At 44.6% G+C, this 12,347-nt stretch overlaps 1 non-coding gene across 3 annotated transcripts in view; it reads right to left on the reverse strand.

The window, feature by feature from the left end:
• LOC148001154 (uncharacterized) overlaps nt 1-12,347 on the reverse strand; it is a 277,259-nt gene that overhangs the window by 129,776 nt on the left and 135,136 nt on the right. The gene's annotated exons all lie outside the window — the stretch shown is intronic.

The following is a 12,347-nucleotide window of genomic DNA, read 5'->3' on the forward strand; positions in this document are numbered from 1 at the left end:
TTTGATGCTACTGACAGAAGATCCTCCACTCAGCCCAGGACAGACCCTCTTGGGAGACTCATCCTACAGCCTCACATTTAGAGAACTTCTTGAGGAGACTGACCTTTCTGAAGATGCTAACTTCTTCCTACAGGTGGACAGGGGCTAGCCTCCTTCAGACATACACACTTACAGGGGTTGCAAATCTAAAGCCTGCACTCTTCCTGCACGGTGCTGAGACTGGTCTAGGACAGTGGCTCAGGAGATCACTCTTCCAATATGAACGGCAGTTTGAAAAGAAATGGACAACTGCTATAACCCTCTGTAATGACAGCTGTGGAGGGAGTCAGTCCCATTTGTGAACAGGGTTCTGATGTTGGCCCTGAGAAAATACATTTTAAAAAAACACAAGATAGCCTATGATATTTAGGGAGACATTATTAGTCTATATAGGGTAACTGTACTTAAACATTCTCTCTCTCTCTCTCTCTCTCTCTCTCTCTCTCTCTCTCTCTGCTCTGCTCTGTGTGTGTGTGTGTGTGTGTGTGTGTGTGTGTGTGTGTGTGTGTGTGATGTATATATTTTAGGAAGCTTCTCCAGTAGTATATTTCTATATGGTTCTTTCAAAAGCTTTTAGAAGTAGCTACACCCTCCCTGTTCCCCAACTCTACCTTGTCCTCCAGGCTCCCACCCTACTGAACCCTCTCTATCCAAACATTCCCTTCCCCCTTCCTACAACCTGGCTTAAACTGCCCCTGCCTTGAAGTCCCCCCTCCCCCCTCTCTCTCTCTTTCCTGTCTCGTATAGGTATTCTAGTTTAAACACACATACCTAAGATTTGAAGCTAGGGTCCACATATGACGGACAACGTGTCCCATTTGTCTTTCTGGGTCTGGATTAGCATATCTGTCTGGTTATCTCTCCAGCTCCACCCATCTGTTTCCAAGCTTCATCATTTCAGTTTTCTTCACAGTGGAAGGAAACTCCGTTGTGTATACATCTCATATTGTCACTATCCATTCACTGGCTTATGGATATTTAGACCATTTCTTTTTTCCAGCCATTGTGAGTAGAACAGCAATGACCATTGGTGAGCAAGCACTCTATAGGAAGACATACAGGCCTTTGGGTATATGCCCAGGAGTTGTATAGCAGCATCCTATGACAGATGTACTTTTAGCTTTGGAGTGGGGGTCCCCAAAACCAACTGAGCAATCAATGGGGAAAATTTGAGAGATCAATGCAAACTGATTTCCACAGTGGCTGCTCCAGGTTGCTCTCTGACCTACAGTAAGGGTCCCATTTCCCCATCTCCATGCCGGCATTGCCTGTCCATTGTGGTCTTGATCTGAGCTATCCTGACTGGAGTAATATGACAGCTCACAAGCAGTGTTCCTGATCATTAACGACACAAAGAGCCCAGCCTCGGGTCCTCCTTCAGGTCGTCAGTCAGCATGGTTCTGTAGACCTTCATAAACAATGCAGTATACTGCCGTGGTGTATTGGTTTAAACACATTAGTGATAATCTCGGAGTACCCAGTGCATCAGTGCCACGTTAAGATACTTTCCCTTGAAGTAGGTAATCTTAACCAAGAGCATCCCCGGGCATGAATTCTCTACTTCTCTCTGTGTCTTCCATCATCTCCTGTCTGTCTGTCTGTCTGTCTGCCTGCCTGCTTTACGAGTCTGAACTTGTGCCTGCCTGAATGTTGTCGTGTGAATCTGTCTGGTCCTGTACGTGTCTGTAACAAAGGGCCTTTCCTCTGTAATTTACTGAATAAAAATGAACGTGGGGACAAAGGGAGGGATGCATTACAGAAATCTGTTAACGGAGTTTTACAAGGAGTAAAATGTTACTGACTCCAACTGACCCAAATAAACCAATAAATACGGTCAAGCAATATCCATATGCTGTTTCCAGTGTTTACAGCAGACATTTATTGTGTAGGCTTTCTTTCCAACCTATTTGCCTCATTCAACACCCATTGCTCCCTGAGTCAGGAGTGTGGAGGAGCACACAATTTAAGATTACAGCTACACATTAGCTTAGGGTGTTAAAAAGTTTACTACATGAGCAATCTAATGTCGGGGAAAGCAATGTTGGCTGTGACACTGTTCTTGCAAAGGCTAAACCAACAGACTCAGCGGGATGACTGTCTTAAGTCCTCGGTGACCTCACAGTGTATTATTAACTCAGCTGTGGGGGTCCAACAAAATGTCCAGTCTCTTTGCATGTAAGAGATATTTGCATAATAATACAGCATCATACCATTGATCTATCTCCCAGAAACTGATGGTAAAGGACCCAATGGCAGAAGACGCTATATGAGGGCCGTGAGATTCCGTGCTAGAGTTCTAAGACATGCAGCAACCAAGCTGTCACTGATACGGAAGCTTCAGCCCTCCTGTCTAGCTTTCACAGCACCACAAGGGGCTATGCACATTCCTGGGGGAGAAAACTCGTCAACAGTCCCAGCCAGCTGTGAACTCCTTGAATTATGATCAACTTGCCTGGCAAGCTATGCCTGTTGGTACAGTCATGCCGTGTATGCTGTAGGAGAACCTTTCCGGTTTATTTAAAGCCCACTCCACAAGATAGAACTGTTAACTTGGCAAAGAGCCTATTCTGCGCAGGCTATATGGCCTAGGGGAAGACCCACTACTATCACTCAGCTAGATGGGTATAATATTAGACTGTACCCTGAATAATGATATTTATACCCATGGATTAATGCAGTTCTCAACCCTCATCAGAGAAGCTCTTTTACAGTGGGTGGTGGTTAATACAGAGAGCCCTATCTGGACAAAAAAAAAAATGCAGAGAATAAAAGACTTTGAAGGGTTTGGCCCTATGTGGGATGTTTATAGTACACCGCTCCCTCAAAGGATCGGGGATCACTGCAGAAGAACCAGCAGAAAGATTGTAAGAGCAGAGGCTTCATGTTTTCCGGGCCTTGCAGAGACACTGCACACACGGAGTCGCAGCAACTGTGACTGCATGCACAAGACTCCCACAGTGTCAAGACGGCCAGTACCAGTGTGGAAATGGGAGGAGCTTATGAAGTCCAACCCCCAGCTGTGAAGCTATTGGCTATCAGTGGCTCTGGGGGAATGAAGAGTCCATTTACTTATTAAGGGGCTACCCAGGCCCCAGCTGATGGACTTACACCCATTAGTGAGCAGAAAGCATTAAACTCACACACTCAGCAGATGTGAGAAGGGAGACATGGAGTTGGGTAGGAAACATGTTGGAAAGGATACGCAGGAAGTCGGAGGGGACAGAGGGGACTAGTCGAGAGAGACTAGGCTTGACTTTTTTAAAATGAACATTGTATTCTTGTATAAGAATCTTAAACAATTTTTTAAACCAGTCATCTTGGAAAGCTCAGTAAAGGAATGTTCATGAGGGTTGGGATGCCAGGGACTTGCTACAGATGAACTGTGGCACTTGGGGCTCAGCTGGACAGTCAGACAACCAGGCACAGGCAAAGCAAAGTGAGTAAGACACAGGAGAAGGGGACAAGAATAAGGAACACAAATGACAAAGTCTGAAGGTGACTTTGGTTTTACATGCCACGTAGAAAAGGGTTTCAGATTTAAATCATCAATTTTTAGCTCTCTCCTCTCTCTGCAGTCTTGGTTTGCCTAAAAAAAAAGTCTGTACAATGATTCAAGTAAAGCTTGTGTAGTAGGATAGCTTGCAATGGGAGACCTAAAACCCCTACATGGATTGAACACGACCCTCATCAGATCACCTAGGAACAACCAGCCAAAGACACTGCTATTCTAGATAGGAACAACTCTTGTGGTTTTTATTCATTAATTTATTTATTCACTTTACATCCCAATTGCAGCCCCCCTCCTCCCAGACACCACCTCTCATAGCCCCAATAAACACACACACACACACACACACACACACACACACACACACATACACACACACACATACACACTTTTCCCCTCCACTGAGAAGGGGGGGACCCATGGGTATCACCCCACTGTGGCACTTCAAGTCTCTGCAGGATTAGGCACATCCTCTCCCACTGAGGCCAGACAAGGCAGCCCTGTTAGGAGAATAGGATCCACAGGCAGGCAACAAATTCAAGGACATCTACTGCTCCAGTTGGGGGAACTCGCATGAAGACCAAGCTGAGCATCTGCTACAGATGTGTAGGGGTCCAAGGTCCAGCCCATGCTTGCTCTTTGGTTGGTGTTTCCATCTCTAGGAGCCCCCACAGGTTAAGGTTGGTTGACTCTGCTCATCTTCTTGTTGAGTCCCTAACACTTCAGGTCCCTCAGTCCTTCCCCCAACTCTTCCACAAGAGTCCCTGAGCTCCATCTAATGTTTGGCTGTGGGTCCCTGCATCTCTTTCCATCAGCTGCTGGGTGGAGCCTCTCAGAGGACAGTTATGCTGGGCTCCTCTCTGCAAGCACAACAGAGTATCGTTAACACTGTCAGGGATTGGTTCTTGTCTATGGGATGGGTCTCAAGTTGGGCCAGTCATTGGCTGGCCATTCCCTCAGTCTCTGATCGATCTTTGTCCCTGTGCATCTTGTAAGCAGTGGAGGGAGAAGGGAAGCAATCCACCCACAAAACCTTTGACAACTTTGTCTTAATCCTGATATTCAAGAAGCATTTCCTGTAGGGCCCACCAAGCCCTTTGTTAGACTCAGCTCCATATGCCATAAGGCTCACCACAGCCTTAGCTCCAGAAGGAAGAGAATGTCGTTCTCAGGATATTGTTCCTGGCTCCTTTTTGGTTGTTTAGTTGGTTGGTTGGTTGGTTGGTCAGTCTTGTTTTTTGTAAATATTCAAAGATATTAGTGTCATCTAAAGCAAAAGTCCAAGAAGTTGTAATAACCAATAAGAGCCTAAGGAGACTTACTTCTATAACAAAATAGGGTGTCCTAGATGCAGTGCTGGGATAGAAAAAGCACTATGACTAGGAAAGGAATTAGGTGTTAGGAGACAACCATGTGTCACCACTGCCCGTTACCTCTACCAAGTGAGCCACATAAACACAGAGGCATCAGTAAAAATGGAAACTTGATGCAAGGGACATGGGTCTCTGTGCTACCTTCCTGTGATCCTGGGAATTGAAAACTGTTCTAGGACAAAATATGCTTTAGCAGTAACGAGGAAACACAACTATCAGCAAATAGTAATATCCACAAAGGGGGCTAACTCCCATGTGACCCGCTATCCAGTTTCATTTGGATTGGATATTTTTTTCACTGGAGTCACATCCAGTTTAAAACAAACACATCTATTAAAAGCAGCAAAATATTTTCCATAAATGTTATAGTTTGTATATGCTCGGCCCAGGGAGTGGCACTATTAGGAGGTGTGGCCTTGTTGGAGTAGATGTGGCCTTGTTGGAGTAGGTGTGTCACTGGGTGTGGGCTTTAAGACCCTCATCCTAGATGCCTGGAAGCCAGTCTCCTGCTAGCAGCCTTCAGATGATGTAGAACTCAGCTCCTCCTGCACCATGGCTGCCTGGATGTTGCCATCCTCCTACCTTGATGATAATGGACTGAACCTCTGAACCTGTAAGCCAGCCCCAATTAAATGTTGTCCTTATAAGAGTTGCCTTGGTTATGATGTCTGTTCACAGCAGTAAACCCTAAGATGAATGACGCTTTTCTCTAGGGTCCCCACAGTGTGGGAGGGGACAACTCACCAGGAACCCTCCCCTTCTTTCCATCCACCTATGAATATCTCATGAAGCTTGAAAGTCAAGCATCCTCCTCAATGGCCATTCTCTGCTCCCCTCCCCCACAACCCAGGAGCCTGATTAATCATGTACCTGAACCTCTTCATTTCCTCTAATTATTTCAGTTTATCCAAGAGGAAGTCAGTTCTGAAACCACATTCGACCTCAAAGGAGTGTCTCTAATGAGACAGAAAATGGGACCCCCTGCTATGCCCCAGTAAAGGGCTCTATCCATGTATAACATCCTCTGTGTGTCTCCATCCTGCCTTGACCATGAAGCTGTTCAGCACAGAGTCGGAACATGAAAGAACCTGTCTTAGTTAGGGTCTTATTGCTGTGAACAGACACCATGACCAATGCAAGTTTCATAACGGACAACATTTAACTGGGGCTGACTTAGAGGTTCAGAGGTTCAGTCCATTATCATCAAGGTGGGAACATGGCAGCACCCAGGCAGGTATGGTGCAGGAGGAGCTGAGAGTTCTACGTCTTCCGCCGAAGGAAGCCAGGAACAGACTGAGCATCCCCAGGCAGCTAGGAAGAGGTCTCCAAGCCCACCCCTACAGTGACACACTTCCTCCAATACGGCCGTACCTCCTAATAGTGCCACTCCCTGGGCCAAGCATATGTAAACCATCACAGAACCATAGGTGGAGATAACATTGAAAATGTCAACAATTACAAGTAATGTTTATTGTGCAGTCACTATCGGACATTGGGCTTGTTTGTTTGTTTTAATAAGTTATACTCGGAGGAAACACGCAACTTTGTGCCAAAGATCCAACCATTTGTTTGTTTGCATTTTAATTTGGAGACAAATGGAAGAGCAGGTTCTTGTTTACTAAGTATCCAAGCTGACCTTAAACTCACTATGGCCCAGGCAAGCCTTGATCCAGGATCCCTTCTTTCTGCCTCTAGAATATCTAGGATTCCATTGCTGTGTCACTGGTGTTAAACAAGGCTTCAGTCTCTGAAGCTTCCCTTCCTACAGACCTCAGGGCTGGCTCAGTCAGAGAGCTGCTTTTCAAGAGGTGTGCCCCCCGCACGTCTATGCTCTCCGTTCACCTATAATGATGTCAGAGGAGAGGACGGGGAGAGAAGAGAAGATCCACCATTCGAAAATATATTTACTCTCTGAGGATTTTATACATGCACGCAACGTATTTCTCTCACGTTTACCCTCTATTTCCTTCCAAAACCCCACTCATGTCCCATTCCCAACTCTGGGTCCTCCTTTTCTTTTTAAGTCCGCTAATTTGTATATGTGTGGGTACAAGGCCATAAATCAGAGCATGGCTGGAAACCCTACCAGGGACCACCCAAAGGAAACTGGTTCTATCAACAGCTCCTCAGCTAAGAGGTAAGGCTGCTCAGCCCAGCCCCATCCCTCTCCCTGCTAGAGTGTTGACTGGTTTGGTCCTGTGCAGGGTGCATGCAGGCAGCCACAGCTGCTGTGTGGCCATGAGTGCAGTGGTTCCTCATGCCTAGAAGACATAGTTTTACCTCATCTTGTGCTGATATCACTTCAGGCTGGTGTCCAGGAGAGGTGTGTGCCCAGGTGCTAACTCCACACTTTTGAAGGGTCTAGGTGGTCTCCTCAGTAGAGACTACCTACTGACTACTACCTGTCTCTGCCCCTCTGACACAGCCCTGTGAAACCAAATTATCCTTATCTTCCAGTTATAACGAGTATCCTTCAGGGCGCTCTCTTATTAGAGCTGGCCCTGTTGAACAGATCTCTGGAGATGGGTCCCTTCAGCTGCTCCCAACTACCTTTCATGACACAGTCTGGGAAGCTCTACTTCACAGTGGGTGTGGCCACTGAAGCCTTCTGTCCTTGTTTGGCCATCCAGATAGTCTCCCATGTGGAGACTCTGCCCTTTGCACCAGTCTCTCTCCTCTGGTCTTAAGCCTGAAGGTGCCATCGAGGAGGTACAGAGGAAGTAGAGAGAGGGGAGTATCTTAGTCCTTTCGGACTGCTGTAACAGACTACAATATGCTGGGTGGTCCATATGCAGCAGAAATGTATTACTCACAGAACAGCTAGAAAGTTCAAGGTCAAGAAGGCACAGTTGGGTTCAGTAGACACTTCTGGTGAAGGCTTACTTGACACTTTATCCTAGCATCTTCATATGAAGAAAGAGAGAAAGGATCTGTCTCTGGTAGTCTCAACAGGAGAACCACCCAGACACTTCACAAGTGCAGGAGTCAATATCTGAGCACACAAAACTCCCAGACACCAGGACAAGGTGACACTGGCACAAGATCCATTAGCGTTTACCTGCTGCTCCTGGTCCTTTCTTCCAACACTGTTAGAGATGGACAGTGAATGTGGAAGACAGTGATGGGGAAATACCAGAGGTCAAACCTCTACCTCTTACAAAGGTGCAGGACTCTTTTATATGGGTCTAAGTGCTATCCATTAGTGTGGGCCCTTGTAACATAACATCCCAAAGGCCTGACTCCTAATACCATCCTTGGCAGTTCAGATGTCAACACCCATATTTGAGAGAGACTCAGAATTCAAACCACAGCAAGAAGTAAATGTACCAAATATGCCCTCACTTCCTTTTCCTCATGATAAATTTCCAGCACATTTCAAAGTGGAGCTAAAGTGAAAAAATCAGAATTTTTTGCATTGGGTAGGGGAAAATTGAGTTTGACTATGTAAACTGATTAAACTCAACATTTCTTTTGAGAAAGGGTTTCTCTGTGTAACCTTGGATGTCCTGGAACTCACAGACAGCCTCTTGCCTCTGTCTCCTGAGTGTTGAGATTAAAAGCATACGCACAACAATATCCAGCCAAGATCAACAATTTTGATAACTAAAATATTCTGGAGTCTGTAATATATGCAAGCAAAACCTGAAAGTGACCAGAAAAACAGTGGGACCAACTTAAAGCATGGCTAAAAGATTGGATACATCATTGTTGAAATACAGAAGCAGGAAGGAAGAAAAAAAATAAAATCTTTTCACAATTCACTCCCACTATGGACAAAGTGTTCCAGGAGCAAACCATACATACTAATTTATCCTTACAACTGTTTTATGGTGTGCTGTGCTAAAATAAGTTCTCTGAAGAAACCAACTGTTCTTGAGTGAGACATTTTGATTGTTCATTAAAATAAGCCAATTCCCACCTATGTTCTGTACCAAATGATGGAGAAGACAACTCCAGTCTCGTGACTGTTTGCTGATATAAAATTCAAAATGGAAGAACTCTAATAATGAAGGACTTAGAGAGAAAGGGGGAGAAAGAGACAAGCAGATCCTGGGGGTTGCTGGCCATCCTCTCTAGCCTATTTATCGAGTCCCAAGTCTGAATGAGAAACCCTGTCTCCCAAAAATACATGAAGAAAAAGAAGTGACAGCCAGTAGCAACTCTAGCTTACACACACACACACACACACACACACACACACACACACACAGATACACACAGATACACACATGCATGCATCCTCACAGATACACACACATGCATACTCACACATTCATATTCTCACAGAGACACTCACTCACACACTCACACACAAATGCACAACTACAAATACACACATACACACACTCACACACATACAAACACACATGCACACCTACAGATACACACATGCACATACATTTATGGAAACACACACTTTTTTTTAAGCATTTTTTGTTTTTATTAACTTGAGTATTTCTTATTTACATTTCAAGTGTTATTCCCTTTCCCGGTTTCCGGGCAAACATCCCCCTAATCCCTCCCCCTCCCCTTCTTTATGGGTGTTCCCCTCCCCATCCTCCCCCCATTGCTGCTCTCCCCCCAACAATCACGTTCACTGGGGGTTCAGTCTTAGCAGGACCAAGGGCTTCCCCTTCCACTGGTGATCTTACTAGGATATTCATTGCTACCTATGAGGTCAGAGTCCAGGGTCAGTCCATGTATAGTCTTTAGGTAGTGGCTTAGTCCCTGGAAGCTCTGGTTGCTTGGCATTGTTGTTCATAAGGGGTCTCAAGCCCCTTCAAGCTCTTCCAGTTCTTTCTCTGATTCCTTCAATGGGGGTCCCATTCTCAGTTCAGTGGTTTGCTGCTGGCATTCGCCTCTGTATTTGCTGTATTCTGACTGTGTCTCTCAGGAGAGATCTACATCCGGCTCCTGTCGGCCTGCACTTCTTTGCTTCATCCATCTTGTCTAATTGGGTGGCTGTATATGTATGGGCCACATATGGGGCAGACTCTGAATGAGTGTTCCTTCTGTGTCTGTTTTAATCTTTGCCTCTCTATTCCCTGCCAAGGGTATTCTTGTTCCCCTTTTAGAGAAGGAGTGAGGCATTCACATTTTGATCATCCGTCTTGAGTTTCATTTGTTCTAGGCTTCTAGGGTAATTCAAGCATTTGGGCTAATAGCCACTTATCAATGAGTGCATACCATGTGTGTTTTTCTGTGATTGGGTTACCTCACTCAGGATGATATTTTCCAGTTCCAACCATTTGCCTACAAATTTCATAAAGGCATTGTTTTGATAGCTGAGTAATATTCCATTGTGTAGATGTACCACATTTTCTGTATCCATTCCTCTGTTGAAGGGCATCTGGGTTCTTTCCAGCTTCTGGCTATTATAAATAAGGATACTATGAACATGGTGGAGCATGTGTCTTTTTTATATGTTGGGGCATCTTTTGGGTATATGCCCAAGAGAAGTATAGCTGGATCCTCAGGTAGTTCAATGTCCAATTTTCTGAGGAACCTCCAGACTGATTTCCAGAATGGTTGTACCAGTCTGCAATCCCACCAACAATGGAGGAGTATTCCTCTTTCTCCACATTCTCACCAGCATTTGTTGTCACCTGAGTTTCTGATCTTAGCCATTCTCACTGGTGTGAGGTGAAATCTCAGGGTTGTTTTGATTTGCATTTCCCTTATGACTAAAGATGTTGAACACTTCTTTAGGGGAAACACACACTCTTACATATGCATACACATGCACACCTACTGATACATACATGCATGCATACCTACAGACACACTCACATGCATACGTACACACACCTACAGATACACACACTCACACACATATAGACACACGCACAGACACGTGTGAACACACATGCTAACACATATGCACCATGCACACCTACAGATACAGACACACACATCTATAGCAACACACACTCTTGTACATGCATTCACACACATGTAAACACATGTATACACATGCACACACATGCACACACATGCACGCACACACACACACACACACACACACACACACACACACTCCAGGTCCATTTCCCTGCCTCCACTCCTTACGCTTTGTATAGTAATTACTAATGAACCATGCCCACCAGTCTCTAGTAGTTTTTCACTCCCATTGTCTCAAGCCCTGAGACTACACTGAATCTTCTTTATCAAGTTAAATCCCTAAGTTCAGCTGGCACAACACTGGAGGGAAGAAAATGAGAGAATGCACAGATACGTCCGTGAGCAAGCCCAGGAAGACAGACCGAGGGACTGCTTTGTCCACTCGTTTGCTCTGCATGCACTCTCATGGTAGGCAAGGGCATCTGCAAGTGAGAGAAGCATGTACATCAACTGCAGAGAATTAATGACGCATAAATATGCCAGCCACACTTGGGCTGTTGTTTTTTGTTTTGTTTAGTTTTGTTTTAAGCAACCTGGTTTTTTTGTTCTTTGAAGGGTAGAGACAAGAGAAGCTCCTAAAACATCTGCAACAGCTAGAGCACCTCGGGACAAAAATTCCTACAGTCATTTTTCTCTTTTTAAAGTACAAAAAGCAAACTTTAATAAGATACCCTTAACCAAAGAAACCACTGCTCCCACAGAGTTACATTCTACATTTCAAATGACTCAGGACCGGTCTTATTTTCTCCCTAACAATGGTTTAATCAAATAGGTAATTCTTCGTGAGAATCTATCCTTTCATTAAAAGTTGCCACAAATGTCTCAGCTAATCAGCCAGCTTTCACACTATAAATCAACACTCCCAATTTAAATGTATGAGGTCTGCGGAGGTTGATTTAGGAAGGCAAAGCAGAACCGGCTCACATCAAACTGCCTTCAGTTTAGTTAAACTTCAGAGAAGTCCTTCCATGTGTTGTTAGCTTCCTGCTATAGAACACATTTCATGCATTTTAAACCCAAATGGTAAGTAAATATTTAGATTTTTCTTTTATTAAAAATAGTTTTTTCTTACAATATATTTTGATTACAGTTTCCACTCCCCCTACTCCTCCCAGATTCTCCCCCCCTTCCTCCCATCTGGAGCCACACCCTTTCCATAATATGACTAAGGACATTAAAAAATTCATAGGAGACATTTCATGCACACTTTAATATGGTCTGAAAGTTCTTGTTTTGTTTGAACTCATCTACAATAGTTATTTTGATGCCCTTTTCTTTCTAAGTAAGATTAAGATATTGGTCATTATGTTGCCTTTGAAAATGGCTTTGTCATCAAAACCGGCTGACAGATATCTTGAAATACAGTGCTACAAATAGCCCACCTGCTTTAAATTCCTGTGTTGAACTTCTAGGATGGTGGTTTTAAGGAAGTTTCCTCCATGCTGACTGGCTCTCGGAGTCCTGAAAAGTGCTATGTGGGCTTCTGAGAGGTGGAGGAGCTTCAACAGTCTTACACCGCTGTGAAT

The sequence above is a fragment of the Rattus norvegicus genome, chromosome 15 (assembly GCF_021556685.1).
Source record: "Rattus norvegicus strain SHRSP/BbbUtx chromosome 15, alternate assembly SHRSP_T2T, whole genome shotgun sequence".
Taxonomy (NCBI): domain Eukaryota; kingdom Metazoa; phylum Chordata; class Mammalia; order Rodentia; family Muridae; genus Rattus; species Rattus norvegicus.